The following is a 12367-nucleotide window of genomic DNA, read 5'->3' as shown; positions in this document are numbered from 1 at the left end:
GAGCCTCTAAATTTAGTGTTTTATGATAATTTAGAAAAGAAGAGAAAATAGGCAACGTAAGCATATTCAGGACACTCAAATGACCACCTTACGACTCAGTATTGCCCTGTGGTGTCTTTCTCTAAATTTGCGTTTTTGTTTAGGTTGGGTAATTTTAGTGGGCTAACTAGGAAAGAACTGAAGCAGCAGACTTAATAGGAAAATGATGTGTTGACACTGTAGGAAGGTTAAATTGTATTACTGCTCACTCTAAGAACAAAGGTTTCACAGTAATTCTAAGTGAGAAAAAAGATGGGAGGACTGAATCATCACACAGCACACAGGGTACTGGCATGGCACGAAACATGGGCATGTTTAGAATGGCAGTCTAGTTTTAGCAAAACCATAACCACTATGTAACGTGAATTTCATTAGTTTTGTGGTTTTGCTGATATTTAATTCATAAATTTGCTTTGGATTTATAAATCGTACAAAAGCTATGTACATAAAGATATTTTAAAATTGACTTGGTTAATACTACGTTTTACCTCATTTAAATGACATTATGATAAAAATGATTTCAATGATGTTCCAAATAATTCTTTATTATTATGTGCTCTTGCCTTATTTCATAATTTAAGGCTTCATTGAATGGGCGCACTTTCTAAATTCTTCCCAAAGTGTTCAAAAGAATAGTTTTGAGCTGGAAAGAAGGCAGGAGAAATTTTTCCCTTTAGCATATGGATGTCTTGTGCTTCTGTTGATGAAGTTATTTTTCCATGCACGAAATATGTCCAAAAGAGATGAATGCTGATCCTTCAATATATTATTTAAGTTATAATCCTATTTCTTTCTGATGTTATTCTAGATCATTCAATTTCCATTTCTGTGATTTTTTGCTTATCAATGAAATATCTTTTCATCAAGGCCTGATGCTTGTGCTACTGTCTTCAGAATGGTTTCTGGCTCTTATTTATCTAGAAAAGCAATAGGAAAAGGAACTATTAGTTTCCTACCCCTCCATACCTGAAATTATGTTATAAATATATTTGTTTGCTTATTATTTATCCTCCCCACTGGAATGTAAATTCATGGTGGTAGGGATTTTCTCTTGTTTATTTAATTCAGAGTTTCTAACCCAAGGGCACTTTTGCCCCCAGGAGACATTTGGCAATTTCTGTAGACATTTTTAGTTGTCATGACTGGGATGAGGGCTATCACTGGCATCTAGTACATAGAGGCCAAGGATGATGCTAAACATCTTATAATACACAGGACATCAACCCCCACTTCCAGCCGCCACCAACAATAAAGAATGAAGTTCAAAATGTCAGTAGGGCTGAAGTTGAGAAACTCTCAGTTCAAAAATGGTATCTGACAAGTAGTAGAGACTCGTAAGTATTTGTTGAATAAATGAAAAAATAATTGGCATATGCCATGTATCAGGGAGTATGTTAGAGGCTTTATAGATGTAAGAAGATCATTAATTGACATTAGTTTGGTTTTGGTTCCCACTGTATTTTTCTTGGTTCTCATTCCAAACGGGTAGCTGTTGGGCATTTCCTGTCCTCAGAGTGTGTGACAAAGCTGAGACGTGGTGGAAGAAAGGTTCTCTGCTTGACTTTGTGAAGGATAAGTTACTGAGATTGTACAGTGTGTCCTGGAGGGGCCTTGCTATGACCTTGTAGAAATAGTAGTGTAAAGTGAAGGCCTATTAATGACAAATTTGTATTTCTTTCCAGCCTGTTGGGCTAGGGGTTTAACATTAAATTGAATTTAATAAATTAATATGCCATTTCTTATATATCTAAATTTGTCGAATAAGATTAATATATTTTGTACATTATCTGATTTTAAAATTCTTAAGCAACTATACAATAGGATAGGCATTATTATTCCCATTTTGTCGTTGGGAAAGCTGAGATTCAGAGAGATCAATTAACTTACTTCAGATCATGTGATTATAAATGGAAAACTCAGGATATGAACCTAGTTCAGTCTGACTTCAAAACCCCAAACTAAGACTGTCTTTTTTTGAATGAAAGAAGCTTATGGGTAAAGGGATAAACCTGAGTTTTCACATGGTACAAAAACTTCCTTCCTAAACCATCCCCTTTCTCACCAGAGTAGTTTTTGCTTCCGAAAATGGTTTTCTCTTTCTCTTTTGGTGGGCTATTGATTAATTATCTAATACTAGCACCTATTATGTCCAAGATGTTAAGCTACCAGAGACAGCTTATAGGTTTTATTTCATGTGTCATCTCTGATCATTTAGCCATGGCTATAAATGTCTTGAGAAGGATTCTCAGGCTGAGACTGGGAACAGAGCCATCATCAATTAGCTGTCTGCTATTGAGTCTGGTGGTTTGCACACGTTCCACACATCTACATTCCCTGTTTGGGGCACTAGGGGGCAATCGAAGATGAATATGGTCCCCTATGAAAATATACTTCCTTCAAGATTCAGCTCCATTCCCACCACCTCCAGAAGCTTCTCTGATCATCTCAATTTTTCTCTCTTTTCTAATCATCTTAGCTTTTCTCCCTTTTCTAATCCTATAGCCATAGGCTAGTAGGTGAGACAGGGAAATATAACAGTTCCCATGAAACTTAACACTGCTGCATCTTAGTACTCTTCTTGTACACATCTCATTTCCTTGGTGGATGATAAGGTCTTGGAGATCAATGGGTAGAGCTCAATGAGCTCCACATTTCTCATATGGCTTGATACAATAGGCATTCAATGAATAATTGTTAAGCAGAGGGTTAAATGAATTAATGAATGAGGTGGCATATGGCCTACCAAAACTCTTTACTCCTATTGAGTTGAAGAACACACAAATACATATGTGATCCTAAAACTAAACGATGTCTAGCATACAAGGGATCTCCAGGATTCTGCTCTAGCACTGTGGTCAGCATCTGTTCTGCCTGGGCAGTATTCCTCAGACATTTATAGTTGTTAAATATTTTGAACATCTAGACTGAACATTTCAGTCTAAAACTGAAAACACTTCCAGATGTCATTATCCCCCTCACAAGGGGGAAGAATTCAATGAAGACAGCATTTTTGTCTTTTCTAGTGACTGTTGGTTTTGGTATCTATTGCTGCATGAGCAAATAACTCCAAACTGATTTCATTACGTGCACAGATTTTGTGGGACAGGAATTCAGACAGGTGCACAGTAGGCATCTTCGTTTTCCTGTGTAACAAATTGCCACACATCTAGCAGCTTTAAATAACATACATCTATTATCTCAGTGGGTCAGGAGTCTGGGTACAACTTAACCGGGTCCTCTGCTCAGAGGCTCACAAGATTACAATCAAGAAGTTGGCCAGGCAGCATTTCTTTCTGGAAATGACGGCTTTTCTCCAGCTCACATTGTTGTTGGCAGGATTCGGTCTCTTGTGGTTGTGGAAATGTGGTCCACAGGTTTTTGTTGATTGTCAGCTGGGGACAACTTTTAGCTCTCAGTTCTTTGCCATGTGGCCCTCACATGGCAGCTTCCTTCTTCAAGGGTGGCAAAGGAAATTCTCTCTTAGAGAAAGACCCAATTCCTTTTTTTAGGAGCTTTTACTTGATTAAGTCAGGCCCATCCTGGATAATGTCCCTTTTTCTTAACTCAAAATCATCTGATTTAGGACCTTAATTACATTTACATAATCTCTTCACTTTGCCATGTATTATAATTGTGGGAGGGGTATCCGATCATATTCACAGTTCCTCCTCCCCACCTCACACATTCGAGGAAAAGGATTATACAGGATGTGTAAATAAGGGGAAAGGGATTCCATGGAGGCCATCTGAGAATTCTGTATACCATAGCAGAAGGGTCTTGTCTTTGCTTTTTAATGTCTGAGGAGGTCTCAGCTGGGAAGACTTGAATGGCTGGAGGATGGAATCATTTGAGGGCACCTTTATTCAATTTTCTTGCCCCTGGTCAGAGAGGACTTCAAGGACAGGTTCAGCTGGGACTGAAGATCAGAGACACTCACATGTGGTCTGTCCATGTGGCTTGGGCTTCTCATAGCATGGGGGCTGGCTCTGAGAGGAAGTATCTCAGAAGGGATCATTAGAAAGCAAGGATTTCAAGAGATAGGAGAAAGCTGCATGGCTTTATATGACCTAGCCATGGAAATCACATGGCATCGCTCCTGTGCCACAAACCTGCCCAGATGCCGAGGAAATACACACTTACTTTTGATGAGAGAAGTGGCAAAAAATTTGTACCCATTATTATTTTTTAAAACTATTATACTATTACATCTCCAGTAAGCATACAATAAATATTTGTTGAATTAAATAAATATTTGTCTAATGAATATAATTCAGACTAAGATGGAATTATATCAAGGAAAGCTATCTGGCAGAGACATTCAAATGATGAATGAATTGAATAAATTATAGGAAAAGCTTTTTAGACAGAGCAGATAGCCTATGCAAAGGCATAGGAACATGAAGAAACTGTACATTAGGGCAACTATAGGTAGTTCAGTGTACCTTGAGCATAGAGTGTATATGGAGCAGTATATGAGTGTGAAGTGATGAGCAAGGACCAGGTGAGAGGGGCTTGTGGGTAATGCTATAGAGTTTTTCTGGAAGAGCTAGGAAGATACTGAAGAGTGTTATGAGCTCAAGTTGGCATTTTAGAAAGATTCTTACATCTACAGTAAAGAAGGTAGATTGGAGGTAAGGAGACCAGTGAAAAGGTGCTATAGTAATTCAGGCAATAGATGGTGAGAATAAATTATGATCTTTGCATGGGGAATGGAGAAGAGAGGAGTTTTCCACAACAGAGTCCCACTCGATAATGTTAGTATTGCTTTACTTATTTATCTTTGCATTTGTTGCAACCTGAATTCTTGTTATTACTATTCATCATATAGCTTGATGCTCATCTGGAATGTATGAGTGTTGAAACTCATTGGCATAAGTCGAGCATGGGGTACAGTGCATCTGAGAACTACTCCCAACACGATCTTTACATCTCAGCTCTGAACGGGCTCCCTTGGTGTTGAGTATTGATGAGATAAATACACTGAGATGAAGCCATGACAGTCACCTTGGCTTGGGATACAGCAAGGAGATGGAATCTGACTCCTACTTTGCTTGTGTTCAAAGCAGCATGACATATTTGTACAGTAGTGTTCTCTCTGGAGTGTCGAGTACTTAATAAATATCACCTCTGCACATTTTTTGCAAATAGAACCAGTTGAATTCCTAGGTTTCCAGACCTTTTTGCAGAGTTTCTGAGGTGAATAAGCTTCTATTTCTTTTCCTCACTAGAAAATTATCAAAAGGCTGGTCACCTTTAGGACTAGGACAAATTCTTGACACCTTCCTACTGATGGAGGGACAAGGACCATGACCCTAATGTTACAGATCGAGAAACCAGGTTTAGGGTGGGATGAGGTCCTAACAGCTGGTCAGTGGAGAAGCCCAGGGAAAATCGACATCATACATCCCATCTCATGTAACTAGTGAACTTGAAATCTTTGGTACTTAAACAAATACATTGTGTTTAATAAATGTTAAGGAAAATCTAGACACTAAAAATTCCTTCAGTTTAATTCCAACAAGTATTTATTAAACATCTGCTATATGTAAAGCACTGTGAGATCAGTAACAATGAAATGAGAGATCACAGTGAGAGATCAATAAAAATAACAACAAAAATTTCTGTCCTCATGAAGCTCACATTCTAATGAGAAGAAACAATAAATAATAATTACAATAAAGAAATTATAACTAAGGTTATGTGATAGAAATAATAATTAAAATTCATAGTATGTTAGATGGTGATATGTTTTATGGGAAAAAGACCAAAATATAGAGGATTAGGAGATCTGCGGAATTCTAATGGTTTGCATTCTTAAGTAGGATGATCAGAGTATGCTTATTAAAAGATCTTTTTGTAAATCCTCAAATCTACCCAGTTATATCTGAATGAAGAAATTCTTATCTTGATCCCACTTAAATTGCTTAATATCTCTGAGTCTCGGTTTTCTCATTCGTTCACTCATTCGAACAACACATTTGTTGTATTAATGGTGTTGTTCCTATCTATACTTTGGAAAATACCAATAAATAATGAGAACAGAATGATTGCTCTCATGGAGTGTCTAAAATAGCAGTAAGGTAGACTTAAAACAAGTGATTCTCAGAAAGTACAATGGATGTCTGTGAAAGAAAGCTTGAAGTACTGTAAGAACATATTGTAAGGGATGTCTAACCCAGTCTATGAGTCAGGAAAGGCCTCTGAGAAATGTCATTTAGGCTGAGACCTGAAGAATAACTGATAAAGTGGGGTGGGCTAGGATGGGGAAGTGTGCTCCACACAGAGGAAATAGCCTGTGTGAATGAGAGTCTGGGGATTTTGATGATTTGACAGAAAAGTTCATTATGGCTGAACAAAAGGATGAGATGAAAGTTGTCTGGAGAGGAAAGCAGAGGTCCAATCACATAGGGCCTGTAGCCACATAATGATAGGCTAGTAACCACATTAATGATGAGGACAATCGTAATGAATTAGAGCAGTGTATATCCCTAAGCCAGTTGCAAGTCGGTGTCCTTATTGTATCTTCTGGGTAGGGTAATCCTCGGTTGGTGTTTAAGGGAAAGTTATTGACTTCTGAGCCCAATGTATATGATTCTTGATTTTCTTGATAGAGTGATGAAGGAAAAAAAAAATTGAAATTGGAGACAGATACATCTGGCATTCAATGTTAAGTCTTCCACTTACTAGATCTGTGACCTTGGACAAGTCTTTTATCTCTCTGGATCTCAATTACCTTATCTGTAAAATGGAGAAAATAATACTATTCACTATTAAAAAGCTGATACGAGGATCAAATGGAATGATATTTGGGAAATTTTATTGCAATTTCCAAAGCGCTGCAGTTTGCTTTGACTTACTGTTGGATTCATGAATGAGAAAAGATCCTAAGAAAAAGCCTCCTCTTTGGATTTTCCCCAGACCAGGTTCTTTCTATCACAATTGCAAAGCGGTTCAACATATTTCTCATCCAGGGTGCTAATGCTTTCTTTAATTGTTGAGGAAATACTTTTTTGAGGCCCCAATTCATTATGGTGCTGCTCTAAAATTCAGTCCAAGCTGAAAACAAACACACAATCAGGAACTGGTGATTAGGTCACATGACATTCATTCACACTTTTCTGCAAATAATGGGATCTGTTTAGATGGCAATAGACAAGTCTAATCTCCCCTATATTACTGTAATTATTAACTACTACTCCTAAAATCTATCTAGTTATCCTTATTGTTATTATTATGAAACTCCATCCCATTTCCATGTCATAAAGATAAACCAAATCTCATTTCAATTAGTTACAGCAGGAGAGAATGAACTTTAAACAGACATTTAATTTCTGAAAAAAAATTAGGAAGTTCTTCATGGAAATGTTATGGCATTTTGAAACAGATTAATAGTTCAGTGTGAACACATCCACCCTGCAGCTAAATGATGGGTGTATGATGATGAGGAGACAGGTTAAATGAGCAAAACCAGTTGATACCCCTGGTTTGCTGCTAATCAAATAGTATTCACTTGATGACTCTTCAGTGCTATTTTTTTTTCATTCACTTTACAGATTGAATTATTGCTCTTACATTATGAGTGTATTTATTTATTAAGAGAAAGTAGTTGACTTTCAAGGTGATAATAAAACTTAATGAAATCTTCCCAAACTAAATGCTGTGGAGAGATTCACATTCTCCCCCCAAATACCAGTCTCCCAAGATGTTGACCTGTAGTTTGGGTGGAGGTGGAGGGAGTCTATAATGGACTCAGAAAGCTTGTCTATTCTTTTTTTTAAATTTTTTTTTTATTAACATTCATATCTAAGAGTATGTCCGCTTTTCAGCAGCTGAACATGACAAAGGGAAAAGGTTTCAGTGATGAATTCTTATGTGTGTCTGTAAATTTCATGCTTGTGGAGTTGGATTAATAGCAAAAGAGACTGAAGTCCTTTTGTTCTTGCACAAACAGCTACAAAGCAGAGAGCAACAGTGTGAGTGTCTTAGCCCAGCAAGGCCTTGAGGCATGACTGGAGGGACCTCATAGTCAATCTCTGGCCTCTCTTCTGAGGGCTAATTATGGCATTTGTTCCACTGGGACCTGGATGGAAACCACGAAACGAATGTCAGCAAGACTTCAACATTTCTTTCAGCCTCCATGAAGGCTGGGTTTGAATGAAATCTTCTAGATTTAAATTTGTTGCCATGGAATTACCATCCAAGGCCTTTATATATTTTTCAGTTCTCAGAGAAAGAAAATATAAGCTAATCTGGCCACTGTGTGGTTACAGAAGGATTGGTCTTTGGATGTCTGAAACGGGTTCTTTGCTCCAGGGCACTGGAACTGTTGCTAGGTATATGATGGGATTAAAAACTTCTGTTTCTGGAAAAGAGAGACCACATCATTGCACTATACTGTTATAAAAAGAACAAGCCCTTTGTTGTAGACAACTGAAATGAAGTTAATAAGGCCTTGACTTTTTATCTAATATCATTTTTAAAAAGGGCTCAAAGTATTTCATCTAATTTAGTTTAGCACAGTTAGTGGCCCAATTTGGTAGCTTAGTGGCTAGGAACGCTGCTTCTTAAATGAGGGCTTGTCTTCATTAATTCTTTGCAGAAAAATGAGAAAATAAGGACAATGTAGCAAGCTTTTCTACAAAGCCTAATTTATTCTCCTACTTTAATTGTTAAAGATATCCTCTCTTTTATAAAGTGATGCTGGTGGTAGATTGTTGGGGTTTTTGTTTGTTTGTTTTTTAAATGCCCTTTACAGAATACAAAAGATGGCAAATTTAAGTCTATTCTCATATTTTAAAAAAATTTTTGTTATTGTAGTTTTTGTTTTTTTTAATTTTCAGGTTAGCAAAATCCCCAGATCAGAAAACCACTGTCTCAGAGAACAAGGACTTTGGTGTTAGAGAGATTGACTCTGTGACTTACCAGCTATTTGACCTTGAATGAGATTATTACTTTTCTGAGTCTTGATTTTCTCATTTATAAAATAAATATCAAAAGATTTATCTCACAGAAGTATTGTAAGCTAATGATATTCAGAAAAGTAAAAAATTTGGAAACAGCCCAATTTGATAGACACAAATTGTCTATCAATAGGTGACTGGACAAACAAACTGCGGTATATCTATGCAATGGAATAGTGTTGATCAACAAGAAGGAATGAACTGCTAATACATGCTACAGCACGGATGAACCTCAAAGACTAAGCTGAGTGAAAGAACTCGGCACTCAAGACCACATGTGGTGTCATTCCACTTATGCGAAATGTCCAGAAAAGACAAATCTATATAGACAGAGAGTACATTTGTGCTTGCCTAACACTGGGAGTGAGAACAGGGATTGAATGCAAATGGACATGAGGGATCTCTTTGGGGTAATGGAAATATTCTAAAACAGGATCATGGCGATGGTTGCACAACTCTGTATGTTTACAAAAATCATTGAGTTCTACACTTAAAATGGGTGAATTTTGGGGTATGTAGATTATACTTCAACAAAGCTGCTTAGAAAATAATTTTAAAAGACAAAGAAAAAGTAAAGATAAGATTTGTGAAGCACCTAGCCCATTGCTGCTATATGTGCAATGAAGAGCATCACAGTTATAGAACTATATTTGCCAACCTTTCAGAGAACTCCGTCCTCCACCATGACTTGTTGGACTTTGTGTGAGTAGTGAATTAATTAAAGTCATTATGATTTCACTGTATATATGTTACTATAGCTGATATATCCCTGCAGGCTGGTTGGGGAGATAAGACCTATACAATATAATAGATGCTAAAATAAGCCATTGTGACATTAAATGCCAAAATGAGTTACACAGTTATTGATCTGGGACTTCAGAAGAAGGTACAGTCTCTATGTCAGGAAGAAGGTCCTAAGCTAGAACTTGAAGAATGAGAAAGAAATCAGAAAGAAGAGAAGAGGCAGAGGGACGTTCTAGGAGAGAAAAGCAGAATAAACGCCATCACAGAGAAAAGTCAGGCATGATCACTTATGGAGTGCCAGGGAAAAGAGTTTGGGCTTTGAAGATAGACATATTTAGTTTCAAACTCTGGATCCACCATTTGCAAACTGGATGACCTTGAGTAAGTAACTTAATTTCTGAGACTCAATTTCATTAACTATAATAAAGTGATGATAATAATAACTGTCTCTAAGGATTAATGTTAGTATTAAGTGAGATATCCTACATATATCTCTTAGCACAATGCCAGGATTATAGAAAGTATTTAATAAACATGAATTTCCTTTCCTCTTATGCCCTCAAAGAGGTGATAATTTGGTTATGGAAGGAGTGCATACTGCAAATAATTTTTTTTAAAAGACAATATCAAATTAAAACCAAATTAGTTATATAATTAGATATTTTTACTCATCTTAAGATCTAGGTTATCAATCAATGCATCCTGTATTTCTACTTGGCAATACTCATGACAGTTTTTATTTTTATTTTTTCTTTTATTTTTTTAATTAATTTTTTATGGTGACATTGGTTAATAAAATTCAGTAAGTTTTAGCTGTACACTTTAACAGTAAGGCATGTATATGTTTACACTGTGTGTTCACTTCCCATAGTTAGATTTTTTTCTGTCATGACATATTTGATCCCCTTTACCCCATCTACCTCCCCACTCCCCAGTCCTGTCTCCCTCTCCCCTCTGGTAACCACTAGTCTATTGTCCATGTCCATGAGTCTCTGTTTGTTTGTCCTGTTCATTTGTTGCTTTTCGGTTTATATCCCACATATAAGTGATAACATGTGATTTTCAATTTCTTCTGTCTGGCTTATTTCGCTTAGCGTGATTTTCTAGAGGTCCCTCCATGTTGTCGCAAATGGCAGTATTTCATCTCTTCTTATGGCTGAGTAACATTCCATTGTATATATGTACCACATCATGACAGTTTTTAAAAAATCAATTTTACTCGATATAATTTACATGTAACATAAAACATCTATTTAAAGTGTACAATCCAGTGAGATTTGACAAATGTATACATTGCATAACCATCACCACAATCAAGATACAGATCATTTTTATTACCCTCAAAAATTCCCTCATGCCCCTGTGCAGTATATTCTACCCTTTATACCTGACCACAGGCAACGTTGACATGTTTCCTGTGACTATTGGTTAGTTAGTTGGCTTCTTGTAGAATTTTATATAAATGGAATCATACAATATGTATTCTTTTGTGGCTGGCTTCTTTTACTCAGTATACCATTTGAGATTTATCCACATTTTTGCATTTTAGTAGTCTGTTCTAATTTAACGCCAGATGGTATTCCATGGTATAGATATATCACAATTTATTTATCCATTTATGCGATGGTGGAAATTTATAATAGCTAAAAACTATTTTTTAGCTATTATAAATTAAACTACTGTAAACATTTGAGTACAGCCTTAGGCAGACATATGTTTTAATTTCTTTTGGGTAAATACCTAGGAGTGGAATTGCTGTGTCATAAAATATATTTAACTTTATGCCAAACTTTCCTAAAATGATTGTCCCATTTAATATTTCCGCTAGCAGTGTATGAGTTCTAATTTTCCACATCCTCATCAATACCAAGTATTGTCAGTCACTTCAATTTTAGCTATTGTAATGGATATGTGGTGGTATCTCATTATGGTTTTAATTTACATTTCCCTGTGGATTAATGACGTTAGGTTGATTGACCATTTCTATATTTTCTTTTGTAAAATATCTGTTCAAGTCTTTTGTCCATTTAAGAATTTGGGCTCTAGTAGTTTTAATCATTTTTTTAATGTCTTTGTTGCATACAAAAGTGTAAGCTCCATGAGTTACTGCATCCTCAGGCCCTGCCACAATTCCTGATAAATAATAGAGGCTCAATAAGTATTTGTTAACTGACTGAACTGATGTATGGATTTATTAGAAAAAAGTAGAGTGGCTCTGAAATATTGGTGGTCCGTTTATTTCTCTGGTGGTTTAGTACCCAGTTCCTTGAGGCTGATATTTAAAAAAATCTAAGTTTGAAACAAGAGAGAGTATCATTATCATCATCAAACATTTATTGAATTCTTCAAAGTTTGAGGCACTGTGATAGGTGTTTAGGCATAAGACTTCATTCCTGCCTTCAGGAAGCTTATGGTCTACTTGGAGATATAAGACATAGAGATCTGCTCAAGGGCTATACTCGGGATCAAATGATGGAGTGATGCAGGCTGTTACTCCCAAGTTATGAGTCTGGGAAATCCAGAGAAAGGAGCAAATTGAGAATTAACACCTTCATGGCAGAGGTGACATAGGACATGAGTCTGGAGGATGGAAAGAATTGGAATGCTTGAGGATGGAAGGGTAG

The sequence above is a fragment of the Pteropus alecto genome, unplaced genomic scaffold (assembly GCF_000325575.1).
Source record: "Pteropus alecto unplaced genomic scaffold, ASM32557v1 scaffold25, whole genome shotgun sequence".
Lineage (NCBI taxonomy): Eukaryota > Metazoa > Chordata > Mammalia > Chiroptera > Pteropodidae > Pteropus > Pteropus alecto.
This window is presented reverse-complemented; position numbering follows the sequence as displayed.